Raw genomic sequence first — 15,039 nt, forward strand, 5'->3', positions numbered from 1 at the left:
CTGCTCTAATCATGGCACGCAACGGTGCAGTTTTTATAGCATAATCACAAATCCACGGCCGACTGTACCCTGCCATCCCAAGGAATGAAAGCATCTGTCCCACTGTTTGGGGTTTGGGAGCCTCGATTATAGCCTCCACTTGGCTTGGGGCTATACATCGTGTGGTCCCACACAACTGTCTTCCCAAGTATTCTACTTGTTGTTTGCAGAACTGCAATTTGTCCTTACTTACTTTATGACCTCCATCTGCCAATGCATGCAATACAATTAATGAATCTTTTTCACACTGTTCTTGAGTCTCTGATGCAATAAGGAGATCATCCATATATTGCACCAATGTACTGGGTATATCAAGGTGTTGTAAATCTTCAGCCAGGACTTTGTTAAAGATGGCTGGGGACAGGTTCAGTCCCTGAGGTAGCCGTGTATACGTTAGCTGTTGTCCCAGAAATGTGAATGCAAACAAATGTTGTGAGTCTGGGTGCACAGGCACACTGAAATATGCTGAACACAGATCTATTACTGTGTACCATTCTGCTCCAGCAGGGATGCTTGATAGTATAGTATGCGGATCAGGTACTATAGGTGCATCCATTTCTATTATTGCATTGATAGGACGCAGATCATGTACCAGCCGATACTCTTTGGTATTGTTTTTAGGGATAGGATAGATAGGAGTATTGCATGGGCTTGCAGTTTTTATTAAAACTCCAGCTGCCATTAGTCCCTTGATTACTGGTTTTATGCCTTCAATAGCCTGAGGTTTTAATGGATACTGCCTTTGGTGAGGCAGTTTTGCTCCCGGTTTTACTTTTATTTTTACTGGTAAGGCTGTTTTTACTAGTCCTACATCCGTTTTGCTTTTGGACCACACCACTGGTGGTATTTGCTCTAACAATCTCTCTTGTTGGGCCGATAACACCATCTGTCCCTCTGGTCTAGGATTGAGCTCCACTTTTTGAGCTATAGCCTCATCATTTACTTTTAAATTAATTCGTATAAACTGCTGGTCTTTTGACAGATGTACTTGTGGACTTTCCATGTTTTGCCATTCTTCAACTTCTGAGGCTGTCTTTACCATTGGACCTAGGTCATGGGATTCATACTTTTTCTGAGACTAAAAGGGTCACATGAGGTGTGGCATTCGGCACTTGATACCATTGTTGTTCAGCTGAAGTTAGCTTGACAGAAGCTGCGGCCCCTTGGGGGCCTAAATAAATTTCTGTGGTGGTTATGTGAAACAGCCGTTGATTCATCAATGCATCCCAGCAGCATGCATAGTCAGTTTGTTCTTGTTTGGCGTCGAACATCAGGGTGACATGTAAAGGTAAACTAGGTGTACATACTGCTTCATAGTGTTGTTCTGCCCAGGGCTTCCATTTTTCCCATTCCAGTTGAAGATTTGAATTTTCTGGTTGTAACTTCAGCCAGTATACCATGGGTTGCACAGGTCGGACCTTGTTTTCCATGTCCATAAGCACCATAATGTTGGCGAGTGCTTCGTCAGGAAAGTGTATTTGCAGTCCTTGATGGGTACACACTATCTGGGTTTGTAGCTTACATAAAATGTCTCTTCCCAGCAAATTCACAGGTGTATTTTGTGAGTATAACAGGGGTGCTTCAATTGTTTTTCCTGCAATCGTTACAGGAAGTGGGCGTGTAAACGGTATTATTTGAGTCTTCCCAGAGAAGCCGATGGTCTTAATTACAGACCCAGAGAGGGGGAGATGAGCGCCCATTTTCCCTATGCAAGAGTATGTTGCCCCTGTATCCACCATGAAAGGGAAATCTCTGTTTTGTATATTAACAGTGACGGTTGGCTCTTCCTTAGGTATCATCGAAATAGCCAATGCCACCGTTTCCCCCTCTGTCTTCTCTAGGCCTCCCTATTGCCAATAGGCAGAGGGTCCAACCCAAGGTCGGGCCGGACAATTTCTCATTCGATGTCCAGGTTGTCCACAGCTCCAACACTCATTAGAGGGTTGATCCCCTATTGGGGGTGTTGGTCCCATAGGCGGTCCCGCTTGACTGTTCCTGGGAGCTGAGTTCTGGAATCTGCTTCCAAATGAAGGTTGGCGAGATCCTCTTCGCCACCCTCCTCTTTGACCTTGAAAGTTCCGTGACTCTCCTCTCCACCCATGACTGTAGGTGGGTCCATTTCCGGGTGTGCCAGTGCTATGGTAGTGATAGTGATGCTCCACTGGTGCTGAGACTTCTCCTGCAGCAGTGCTCCCTGCTGCTCCTTGGGGGCTCTGTGTGGCTGTTACCACAGGTGCCTGTAAGGTGGCAGTTTTGCCGTAGGGCCTGTGCTTGCCGACTCAGAAGGAACAGGGGTCATCATTGGTGCCTGGGTCTTTGTTTTTTCTTTCTTGACTTTGGTTAGCTCTCCCAACTGCATCTGCACCAATTTTTTCGTCAAGGATTTTGCTGCATCTTCTACTTTTTGTTTTTCTTTCTTGTAGATTTCAAGATGGTGACAAATATGCTCAGAGTATAAAGCCCAATTCATTTTTGATAGTCCCACAACTCCATCTAGGGCTTTCTGAACCTCATCTGGTAGAGCCTTTTTTACAGTTATTTTAAACAGGATTTCAGTTGCTGGAGAATGGTTCCATGCATTTCCTGTTTCCTCCGCCCATCTCTTCTGGAATCGGTGCAGGAACTTCTTTGGGCACTCTTCAGGTGTCCACTCCTCATCATCCAATTTAGAGGGATCCAAGACCTCAGGGTACTTTCTTCTCAGTCCTTCCACATGGAGTTTCTATAGCGATTAAAGGGGACTTCATCATGTTGATTTGTGCCCATCATTTGTGTTAGTCCAACCTTTCCTGCTAATTCTTCAGTGTCATGTTTTCCCATGACATGCATTAGCAAGGCTTTTATGTCACCTAAAGACAAGGTTACCCCTGCAGTGCCTTCTTCTAAGGCAGTTATCCATCTCCCAGCTCCTTGGGTGATGTCTGGCAGTCTGTTGGCCAGCCCCACCATGTCTGTCCAGCTCCATGGGGTATACACATGATGACCATTTCTAACCACCAATGGGCATATGAGGTCTTCGTCCTCCTCTTCTTCTGTGCGGACTCCATACTGTCTTCCAGATCGAGTGCGACTGACTGGTTCCAGGCAGTCCATCCAGTCGGTTATATTCTGTTCTAAAGCCGCTATGTCTTTGGCTACACATTGTTGTCTTTGCCTGAGTCGGGCCTCTTTTGCAGTCTCAATGATGATCTCACCAGAAATTTTTCGGGTGGGTGGCTCTATAATGTGATTCCCTTGATTGGGCGTCGATTGTTGTAATATTCTTCTTTCCTCGGCGTCCCTATGTCTTTGTATTCTTTCCTTCGCTAGCCGAAGTTGCTCAGCTAGTTCTTCATTATCTCTTCTGGCCAGATCCAGTGTGTCACAGAAGCTCTTGTGCCACTCTTCGGAGCCTCTATAGCCTGTGAAGGTCCAGTCGGCTGACTTATGGTGGGAGGGGACGGTTTTCAGTGGACCTCGATGTGCAGGCGGAGCCTTCAGGTCTCTCTCTTTATCCTCGTCTGCCTCCGTGTCACTGTTATTTGTGGCCCCCCCTGCTGGTCGTGGTGTGCGACCACTTACTTTCGGACTTGGAGACCTTGTATGATCCATTTGACAGACTGAGGACCTGTCTCCTTGTGGCTCTCGAGCTTTTAGTGTCAGTGTGAATTTGCCCTCCACATCCATGCCTTGGTCCTCTTCACGAGTTCCTAATACAAATTGTCCAGCTGTCTTCCCCATATCATGACGTTTATATGGGGGTGGCTCTGCTTCCCAGCTCGGTGCACTGGCTTTAGTCTCTTTGGATCTTTCCTGTGTCATTTTTTCTCTTTTCTGCTGTAGCCTCTGTGCTTCCTGCTTGAACAAGGCCAAAACTTATTTTTCTTCAGTGCGTTTTTTGTTGTTTTTTACGTTCTTCTGCTGATCTTTAATTTCTTTTTTCTGTATTTCTACCGCAACTGCTTCACACATCACCGGATCAAATGATCCCACCAAAGGCCATTGCCTGCCCCCATGTGACCTTTTGTGCCACTTTCTCATACATTGGTTGGCCTTAGTGCGTTTTCCTGGATATTTTCTTAGTACTAAGTCTAGCGGGGTACTTTCCCGACCTTGACCTTGAGAGTTACCCATGTAACCCTGACAAACGCTATGTGAGGTGTTTCTATGGTGTTCTGGTAGTCCCTCAGGGGCTGTCCTGATCCAGACCAATAACTTGCTGGCTGTAACACCTGTTTTGTATTTTAAGCCCTTAAAAGGATTAAATTTCCAACTGCTATGCCCGTCTTCTTTTTCTTTAACTAAATATGAAAATTTACCTGTTTCCCACCGAACCTTCCTTGGGACCACAGTCAGAGTCAACCTAGGAAACAGTTCTTCACCTGGATCGGTTGGTAGTGTTACTAAATGATTTAATGGTATGCTAAGTTCTTTATTAGGGTCAGCACAAAGCAGCTCCAGCCACGGGGTTAAACCCTGATGCCACAGACGTCTTATCAGCAGCTCCCAATTAATTAGAGGGAATTGTTCTTTCTTTTGCTTCAGATTGATTACCTTAGTAATCTGCCATAATTTCTGATTGATCTCTTGTTCGTCCTGCCAATGTTCTGCTCCTACCCTGTCAAAATAGGTCCTTTCCAGCCAAAAATGTGTCCTGATTCCCTGGGTTTCGATGTCTCCGTCAGTCAAGTAATGTTCTGGGAGTATTATTTCATCATCACTTAAGTCTCCCATCAAAGACTGTCCCAAGCATTGATCAGTCTGTCAGCTTTTTCACTATAATCTAAGCTTTAACTCTTTTGATTTATAACCAACTTTATTTATTTAATCCTCTTACAACCCTAACACCTCCTAATGTCTTTGCTCCCGACTTTCTATTTCCCTTCTAATTTTTATTTATTTATTTTTTTTTAACTTTCTGCTTCTCGTCTTTTTCTGCTATGTTTGTTTATTAGTTTTCTCTCTTTGAAATAATATCTACCGTCTCTGTATTTACATAGCACTCTTCTCCTGTCTTTTTCTTCACTGTCTGTTTCACACTTTCCTCTCTGCCTGTCATGCACCTCCCAAGTCCTCCTGTTGGGTCTAAATACCTCCCCCTCGTACTCTTTCACATTAATCTTGTATGTCAGCCAGCCTGCAAGTTCTCACAGCTTTACACAGATTACTCTCCACTCTCCCACACACCAATCTTCAAAAGCTTTATACACAAAAATTATTAAAAACAACTTTCTATATATCTCTATCTAGACTTCTGCCACTTTTCACTCCGCGGCTTTAAACAACCTTTTTATTCACTTAACACCAATGTGTTCTGTTTAAGCATGTATCTCTTCTTCACGTTAGACAGCTTCTCCGGCGCTGTCAGCAACTTCATATATTACTTTTTTCAAGCCCTCTTTTGAGCGTACAATATTTCATTTACTTCTACGCCTTACCGCGCCTCGCGTGCGTATCCTGTGCTTAATATATTATTTTCCACCAGCTCCTTTCTGAGCATACAATATTTCATTTACTTCTACGCCTTACCGCGCCTCGCGTGCGTATCCTGTGCTTAATATATTATTTTCACAAGCTCCTTTCTGAGCATACAATATTTCATTTATTTCTACGCCTTACCGCGCCTCGCGTGCGTATCCTGTGCCTTTCTGCACTTTCTTCTGCCTTTTTTTTTTTCACTTACTGAGCTCCTCGTGAGCTTAATGTGCCTTTGCACTGAAAATATTCTCTTTTTCTTTTCTTATAAAAAAACTCATATTACTGTGTACTTAATTACTTATTCTTCTCCCACGCCCCACAAGCGTGTATTTGGTGCCTTACTGCACTATTTTCTGCTTCATTAATTCTCATGTATTCTGCACTAACTCTCTATTTATTTTATTATTTTTTTATAGTTTTTCTCTTTTCTTAAAAAATGACGTCCTTTATTGAGCTCTTTTACTTACTGTCAGCTGTGCTTCTTTGCACTTTTCTCTTTAAATCTCTTTATCACGTACGTTATTTCTACTGCGCCCCCTCAGGCGCTTATCTTGTGCTTTCTCTGCACGTATTCTCTTGTTAAACTCTTTTTTCTCACTTATTTCACTTCAGTCTCTGTTAAACTCTTTAAATAACCTTGTATTACCTTGTATCTATTTGTCAGTATACTCCCCTAAATTAACCCCTACAGCGCATGCTATCAGCCGGCACGTTAGTAACGAATTTCAACACCAATTATTCCCCAAGCATCCAGGTTAGTTCTCCACGCACTCTTTCCGCACCAGAGTTCATGAACATTCCTGACCTTTCACTCACACAGACATTCTTTTTTTCCCGGGAACACACACACCTTCTGAGCATTTTATCTACAAGGCCTGATAATTTTCAATCTTATCTTTTTTTAGTCTCTTATCAATTTTCTTAGTCCAGGTTCTTTTGGGTAAGAGGCAATTAAAAAATATCACCTGTCAACTTGGGCGGAAATCCCGACTCACTCCTCCAGATCGTGCAGAAATTATAAAAGGTTTCTGCTTACCTTTTAGTCGTGATCACTGTTATTTACGGTCTGGAGGGATGAGCTGGACTGCCCCAGGCTGCCGGAATGCCCCTGGACCCTCCTGAAGCTGGCTCGCCAAGTTCTGTCGCGGCTCGTCTTTTTGGTCTTCTCAGGATGTCGTCTTTTAGATAACACAAACTAATTGCAAGTGATATGCTAGAAAGAGGACACAACACTTTAGAATAATTCAGCCTTAAGCAAGATAAAATGCACAGAGTTTTTAAGTTTATTTAAGCCTTCGACACAAAGCTTAGACAAACTGAGTCCTCTAGAGAGACTGAATATGACAACCGCGCTCGTCTATTTATTGGAGACCCGCGGGCATCGCTCCTCCTTCGACTTTTTTATTTATTTCATTCCCAAGACATGGTTTTCTATTGGAAGCGTCCTCTAGTGAACCCTAAGCAGGTGTTAGGCCATTATTTCAATGTGACAAACGCTCCCATTAAAACATGAAGGATTTACAACTGATTTTTTTAAAAGACCTTCAGCCACAGGTGCAGCTGGCCTGAGGCCCCCTCCGCACGTGGCCTCAGCCACACGTGCAGCTGGCCTGAGGCCCCTGCACGCGGCCTGCGGGAAAGCACCTAAAAGGCCTTGGAAAGCCCCTGACAGACTAAATGACTAATAGAGCCCTTTTTTTTGGGTTGAACACCTGCTAGTTCAACCAGAGGACATACAGTTCGGATCAGGACACTTGATAGTTCATCACAGTTCAAATATGGACCTAAAAATTCTTCTACAGTTGCTTAAACGACCACCTGAAAATAAATTATTTTTATTATGCCCATGTAAAATAAATTCATTTTGTGACCCCAACACATCATAGAAAGCAAAGAATGAGGTTTCACAATGTTTTTTCCAAATTCCTTCAGCTCCTTACCTATGATGACTTCATCAGTGCACGCTGGTAGTAGTTGTGGTGGAATCAAAGTTTATGTTAAATGTGGTCTTATTTTAATAGACTCTTGTGCAAGAAACTAGAAGTGTCCCTGGACAATGACTAGTTTTGTGAAGGTTAAGACGCTAGAAGTCCAGTATGGTTACAATAGCTAAATAAAGGCTCAGAGGTTAATAAAAAGTTTAGATATCTGTGAATGGCAAGATGGAAAATGAAGAAGGTTCACGGGCTCCCCAGCTAGCAGGTAATGTACCTCCAAATGCAAAGTTTACGATTCAACCTCCAGAGGCATTTGACTTTGGCTTTTTAATACCCCAGGACTGGGAAAGATGGATCAGGAGATTTGAGAGAGTCACATGACAGTGACATCAGTTTGAAAGTTTGCAGCCTGAGAGTTGCAGCACACACTGTGGCTGATTGAGTAAACTGATTAGAATGCATTTAATTAAAAAATTTGTCCAGTAGCAAAAACCATTGAAAGGGTTTTGTCCATTGGCTGATGATGCGCCTCCCCCCCGGGTATTTTCTCATAGCCGGGGGTCTCCTCTTCAGGAAAAAAGCATGTTAACATTAAAAAACCTGTCCCTGAGGCACTTATTACAAGCATTTTTAATGTTGTGCTATATGCTTTTTTACACAAGTTTTGGGGGTAGGGGAAACAAATGTGGTAATATCTCCTCCCCTTAAGGACCACAGCAACAAACTACGATTCAAAATGTTGGTATTTAAATGTTCTTTCGCATGATATGTAATAAATGCAAATTAGGTCAACAAGTAGGTCACCAGAGTTCAAAAGGTCACAGAATTTAGTCGATGCCCAAAATCTGAGCCATATCTCTTTATGTCAGTGTCCTGATGCTAAATGGGGAATTTTATCAAGTTAACACCCCAAGAAGTGACGTATGGTGTCCCTGCAACAAATCAAAAGGTCTAATGTTCAATTATTTTGCCAATTGTTGCTTCTATTACAAGTGACGTGAAGGTATTTGCCAAAGGTGATTAAAAACAGCTATTTTGGGGTAGGGGTAATTCAATGTGGTACTATCATCTCACTCTGTCAGTCCACAGGAAAAAATTACCACTCAGAATGTTGGTGTTCAAGTACACTTTTGGATGGAGTATGCAAATTAAGTCTATAAGTAAGTCCAGAGGTCAAGATATAGATAGAGAACATTATTCTAATACGAGTCACAACTGGCTCATATCATTGACAATATACGAGGTCTGTCCATAAAGTATAGGTCCTTTTTATTTTTTTCAAAAACTATATGGATTTCATTCATATGTTTTTACATCAGACATGCTTGAACCCTCGTGCGCATGCGTGAGTTTTTCCACGCCTGTCGGTGACGTCATTCGCCTGTGAGCACTCCTTGTGGGAGGAGTCGTCCAGCCCCTCGTCGGAATTCCTTTGTCTGAGAAGTTGCTGAGAGACTAGCGCTTTGTTTGATCAAACTTTTTTCTAAACCTGTGAGACACATCGAAGTGGACATGGTTTGAAAAATTAAGCTGGTTTTCAGTGAAAATTTTAACGGCTGATGAGAGATTTTGAGGTGACACTGTCGCTTTAAGGACTTCCCACAGTGCGAGACGTCGCACAGCGCTCTCAGGCGGCGTCATCAGCCTGTTTCAAGCTGAAAACCTCCACATTTCAGGCTCTATTGATCCAGGACGTCGTGAGAGAACAGAGAAGTTTTGAATGAATGAATGAATGAATGAATGAATGAATGAATGAAAATGAATGAAAACTGTTTATTTCGAACATTTGATACAACAACAATTACAAGATAGATCAGTAAAGACAACAACAAAAAAGTTCCTACTGTGTACCCAACATGTCCGAAAAGGGGTAGGGTGAAGCATCAGCTTATTTATCCCTACCCCTTCTTCCCCACAACCAGTAATACCCTTTGCCACATATACACATAGATTCCTACACACCTAAATCGATATCAATATATATATATATATACATATACATACACATATATATATACATACACACATCAACATACATACACATATACATATATACACATATATATACACAAACATAAATATACACCTACACATACCTACTTACATACAAAATACTATATATTTACAAGCCGAAGCAAAAAACAAAAACACCCTAACCCTCATTACCCTTCCTCCTCCCTATACCCAGAAAAAAACATATTTTTGTACCGCTGTTTGAACTGGTTCATGCTTGGACATTGCTTGAGCCCCACTCCCAATCTGTTCCACATCCTCACCCCACAGACAGAAATACAGAAACCTTTTAATGTTGTTCGTGCCCACTGATGCTTTAAATTAAATTTCCCCCTCAGACTGTAATCCCCTGATCTGTTAAAAAACATATTTTTAATATTTGCTGGAAGTAAATTGTTTATTGCTTTATACACAATTTGTACTGTTTGAAAATGAACCAAGTCTGTGAATTTTAAGAATTTGGATTGTAAAAATAGTGGATTTGTATGATCTCTATAGCCAGTATTATGAATAATTCTTATAGCTCTTTTCTGCATTACTGATAGTGATTGTGTTGTACCTTTATAAGTATTACCCCATACCTCTGCACAGTACTGTAAATATGGTAAAACCAGTGAGCAGTAAAGAATGCGGAGTGAGTTGTGGTCCAGAATATGTTTTGCTTTGTTTAGAACTGAAATGCTTCTTGACAGTTTACTTTGTATATGTTTTATATGAGTCTTCCAGTTTATCTTATCATCTATTATCACCCCCAGAAACTTATTTTCACGTACCCTTTCAATATCTACCCCCTCGACTTGTAACTGAACCTGTATGTCTGTATTACAATAGCCAAATAACATGTATTTTGTTTTACTTAAGTTTAATGATAATTTGTTTCTGTCAAACCATATTTTCAATTTTCCCATTTCTATACTGATCCTCCTCAGTAACTCCTGCAAATCCCCCCCTGAACAAAAAATGCTTGTGTCATCTGCAAATAATACTAATTTTAATATTTTGGAAACATTGACAATATCATTTATATAAATTAGAAACAGTTTTGGACCCAATACTGACCCCTGTGGGACGCCACAAGCATTGTCCAAGCATGATGATGTATATTCCCCCAACTTCACAAACTGTTTTCTGTTACTTAAGTAGCTTCTCACCCAGTGCAACACCAACCCCCTAATCCCATACTGTTCAAGTTTATTGATTAATATGTCATGATTAATTGTATCAAAAGCCTTTTTAAGGTCTATAAATATTCCAACTGAATGTAATTTGTGGTCTATGGCGTTTGTAATCTCCTCAACTGATTCTATTAATGCAAGTGATGTTGAACTATGTGCTCTGAATCCATATTGACTATCAGTAAGTAATTTATGTTTATTTATGAATTTGTCTAATCTATTATTGAATAACTTTTCTAATAATTTGGAAAATTGTGGAAGCAAAGAAACAGGTCTATAATTTGTGAAGTGGTGTCTATCCCCAGTCTTATACAGCGGCACAACCTTAGCTATTTTCATTTGATTGGGAAATTTACCGGTTTGAAATGATAAGTTACAGATGTATGTTAATGGTTCTACAATCCATTCAATGACCTGTTTTACCACCACCATATCAATTTCATTTAAATCGGTAGATGTTTTATATTTACAATTATTCACAATGTCTATAATTTCATTTCCATCCACTGCTGTGAGGAACATTGAACAGGGATTTCTTTCTATAAGATTATTATCCCAATCCTCAGATTGGGAATCGGGAATTTTTTCTGCCAAGCTTGGTCCAATATTTACAAAAAAATTATTAAAACCGTTGACTACCTCATCCTTATTTTCCTTCTTGACATTATTATCAATGAAATACTGAGGGTAACTCTGTTTTTTATTACCATTTTTGATAATGCTATTTAATATATCCCATATTCCTTTAATATTGTTTTTGTTATTATATAATATGTTACTATAATATTCCTTCCTACATACCCGTATAATATTAGTTAATCTATTTTTGTATTTCTTATATCTATTTTCTGCCTCTTTAGTCTTTAGTTTTATGAATTCTCTATACAGTGTATTTTTCTTATTACATGCATTTCGTAACCCTTTCGTCATCCATGGTCGAGCTTGGATTTTTTGTTTTCTGTAGTCTTGTTTAATTGGACAATTTTTATCATATAATGATGTAAATATTTGTAAAAAGTTTCATATGCGCTATCAACATCACTTTCACTGTATACCTTTTCCCAGTTTTGCTCCTGTAAATCCTTCTTTAGTGTGTTCATGTTTTCCTCTGTCCGCACTCGCCTGTATTTTATTTTCTCCTCTGGCTGATTCCGCCGATGGTTTCTATTATAAACGATGAAAACTGGTAGATGATCACTAATGTCATTGATTAATAATCCACTCACAGTGTTATTCTCAATATCATTGCTGAATATATTATCAATTAAGGTAGCACTATGGGATGTAATTCTGCTTGGCCTGGTGATTTTTGGATATAAACTCATACTGTACATTATACTGATAAATTCATCTGTTATTTTATGCTTATTTGGATTGAGCAGATCAATATTTAAGTCACCACAAATGAACACAGTTTTTTGATTAGTTTTTGAGAACATTTTTCCTATACAGTCAGTGAATGTTTCAATACTAGATCCTGGTGCTCTATATATACAGCTGACTAATACATTTTTGCTTTTTTCTTCACATATTTCAATAGTTATACATTCTAATAAGTTATCAATCACAGTTGTCATATTGTCTACTATTTTATAATCCATGTTCTTATCCACATACACAGCCACTCCTCCTCCACTCTTATTTTTTCTGTTTACACAATTAAATTCATATCCATCCAGTTCAAAATCCATTCCTTTATCTTCATTGATCCATGTTTCTGATATAGCAATTATGTTAAATATTTTTTTTAACTGACTTAAATATTCTTTAATGTTGTTAAAGTTTGCATATAGACTTCTGCTGTTGAAATGGATTATTGATAATTTGTTATCCGTTCTAATGATCCGATTAAACTGTTCATCTGTATAATAGAAAGACGTGCGGACGGGTCCGCGCGTCGGGATGCAGCCGCCGCGACGCTCCGCCACAGGAAAAACACCTCTGCTGGAAGCCTTAAGGACAAGTTGGAACATGTCCAGCTGTTAAACAATTTCTCATATACTCACTCCACTGAAAGCCATCAAAAGCCGCCTGGATTTTACAAATGGTTATCAACACGGAGGTGTTTTTCCTGTGCCGCCGCTCCGCGCCGGCTGCGTCCCGACGCGCGGACCCGTCCGCACGTCTTTCATTAAAAAAATCTCCTTTAACAGTGGAATATCCGGATAAAATGCTGAAACCGACTTCTTCTGAAACTTCTCTGTTCTCTCACGACGTCCTGGATCAATAGAGCCTGAAATGTGGAGGTTTTCAGCTTGAAACAGGCTGATGACGCCGCCTGAGAGCGCAGCGCGACGTCTCGCACCGTGGGAAGCCCTTAAAGCGACAGTGTCACCTCAAAATCTCTCATCAGCCGTTAAAATTTTCACTGAAAACCAGCTTAATTTTTCGAACCATGTCCACTTCGATGTGTCTCACAGGTTTAGAAAAAATTTTGATCAAACAAAGCGCCAGTCTCTCAGCAACTTCTCAGACAAAGGAATTCCGACGAGGGGCTGGACGACTCCTCCCACAAGGAGTGCTCACAGGCGAATGACGTCACCGACAGGCGTGGAAAAACTCACGCATGCGCACGAGGGTTCATGCATGTCTGACGTAAAAACATATGAATGAAATCCATATAGTTTTTGAAAAAAATAAAAAGGACCCTTACTTTATGGACAGCCCTCGTATATAGTTTCTAATTTTGCAGCAGAGAATTGCTACTTTTTCTCAAATTTTGTGGGTAACCAAAAGAAGAACCATGACAGTAAAATCCTGTCATAGGATACACATAGCAAGAATGTGCAGGAATCAAGCAGAATCAGCCGGAACAGGAAAAAAACCCAAACCTTGAGGTGCAGGTGGGAGGGACAGACAGTGGGACAGCTGTGCAGGACTGGCAGATGACCACGTGGAATGTGGGCAGATCCAGTCCGGACTGAGTCGTGCACACCTGCACAACCGCAGCCCAAACGTTGTGGGACAACAGTACAGAGACACAGACTGCTGTCAGACTGCACCAGAAACATAAATAAAGCGTCCAGACTGGCAGACGGATGCGCTGAGTGCTGTCACTCACTCACTCACCCACTCATACACTGATTCACTCATCCACTCACTCCCTCACGTGCACTGACTCTGACCAGGAGATTGCAGTGGGAGGATGGACATCTATATATCTATATAATGATCTATATAAAGATTTCACTTTATTTTGGCTTTGAAGGATTATGTCAGAACTGTTGCACAGATTTTGACTGCATGGATTTTGACAAATTTTCACAACAGATACATATGAGGCCATGGAAGACTCCTATTAAATTATGGAGGTGATCCAAATCCAGATCAAGATTTCCCTTTATATAGGCTTTGAAGGATTACGTCAAAACTACTTCATGGATTCTCACCAAATTTGCACCACTGATACATATTAGGAGGGCATGGGAAGACACCACTGAATTCTGAAGGTGATCCAGATCCGGATTGGCGGATGTCAGAAATCTCTGATTGCTCTTTCTGATTGTTATTATTATTATTTATATTGTTTGCTCCGTGCATAAATTGAATATGTGATTTTTTTTTCATTCAGAATTTTTCAGTAACTTGATAACTGTTCAGTTTGATGTTGTTTTTCCAAGTACTCTCCACAGCAGCCACCTTCTTCTGAAGTGGTTTTGTTCCTCCAACCTACTACAAAGTGTGAAAACTGTCAGCAAAAAAAAAACAAAAACTTTTTTCCACAAAGTTTCTGTCTCTTTTTAAATTTATACCATTTCATCTAATTCCTCTCTGTCTCTTGCTCTGTCTTTCACATCTCCTCTTTCCATCTCTCTCTCTCCTCCTGCCTGCTGATCTGTAGTGACACCTGCAGGTCCGGGTATGCAGCTGCAGCACTGTGCTCCGGAGGCTCAGACGTGACTTGACCCAAACCTTAATGTTGTGTATCACTCACAGTTGCACGATGGCTTTGATTTTTCTTTACATGCAGCTGCGATAAGGTTCCTCCAGGTTCCTTCTGGGTGTCGGCGTGCCTATGGAACTGTGGGACTTAATTTAGTGTTACAATGCTTGACTGGTCACTGCCAGATACGGCGGCGCACAGAGATACAGACACATAAACACAACAACTACTTGGGGAGCATTTGTGAGAGCCCTAAGGAAACATAATCACACACACACAACCGACAATGTGGGATAAACAGTGGATCTTTTTGTACGCTTCAGGAAGCTGCTGGAAGAGATTGTTTTGAGGAAGCAGCAAGGGCACACTAGCACTGAGACTAAATGTAGCGTAGCCTCGACGGCTGAATTCCCCTACACTCAGGATGTTGGCAGCTGCCTCGGGTTTTTGCTCACGACTTCCTGGGCTGTTGGTGTTACAGTAGGGACCGTGCCTTTTTTATGAAGTCCTTCTTGATTGCTGCTTTGTACTGTAC

Source organism: Thalassophryne amazonica, chromosome 10 (assembly GCF_902500255.1).
Source record: "Thalassophryne amazonica chromosome 10, fThaAma1.1, whole genome shotgun sequence".
In the NCBI taxonomy this organism is placed as follows: domain Eukaryota; kingdom Metazoa; phylum Chordata; class Actinopteri; order Batrachoidiformes; family Batrachoididae; genus Thalassophryne; species Thalassophryne amazonica.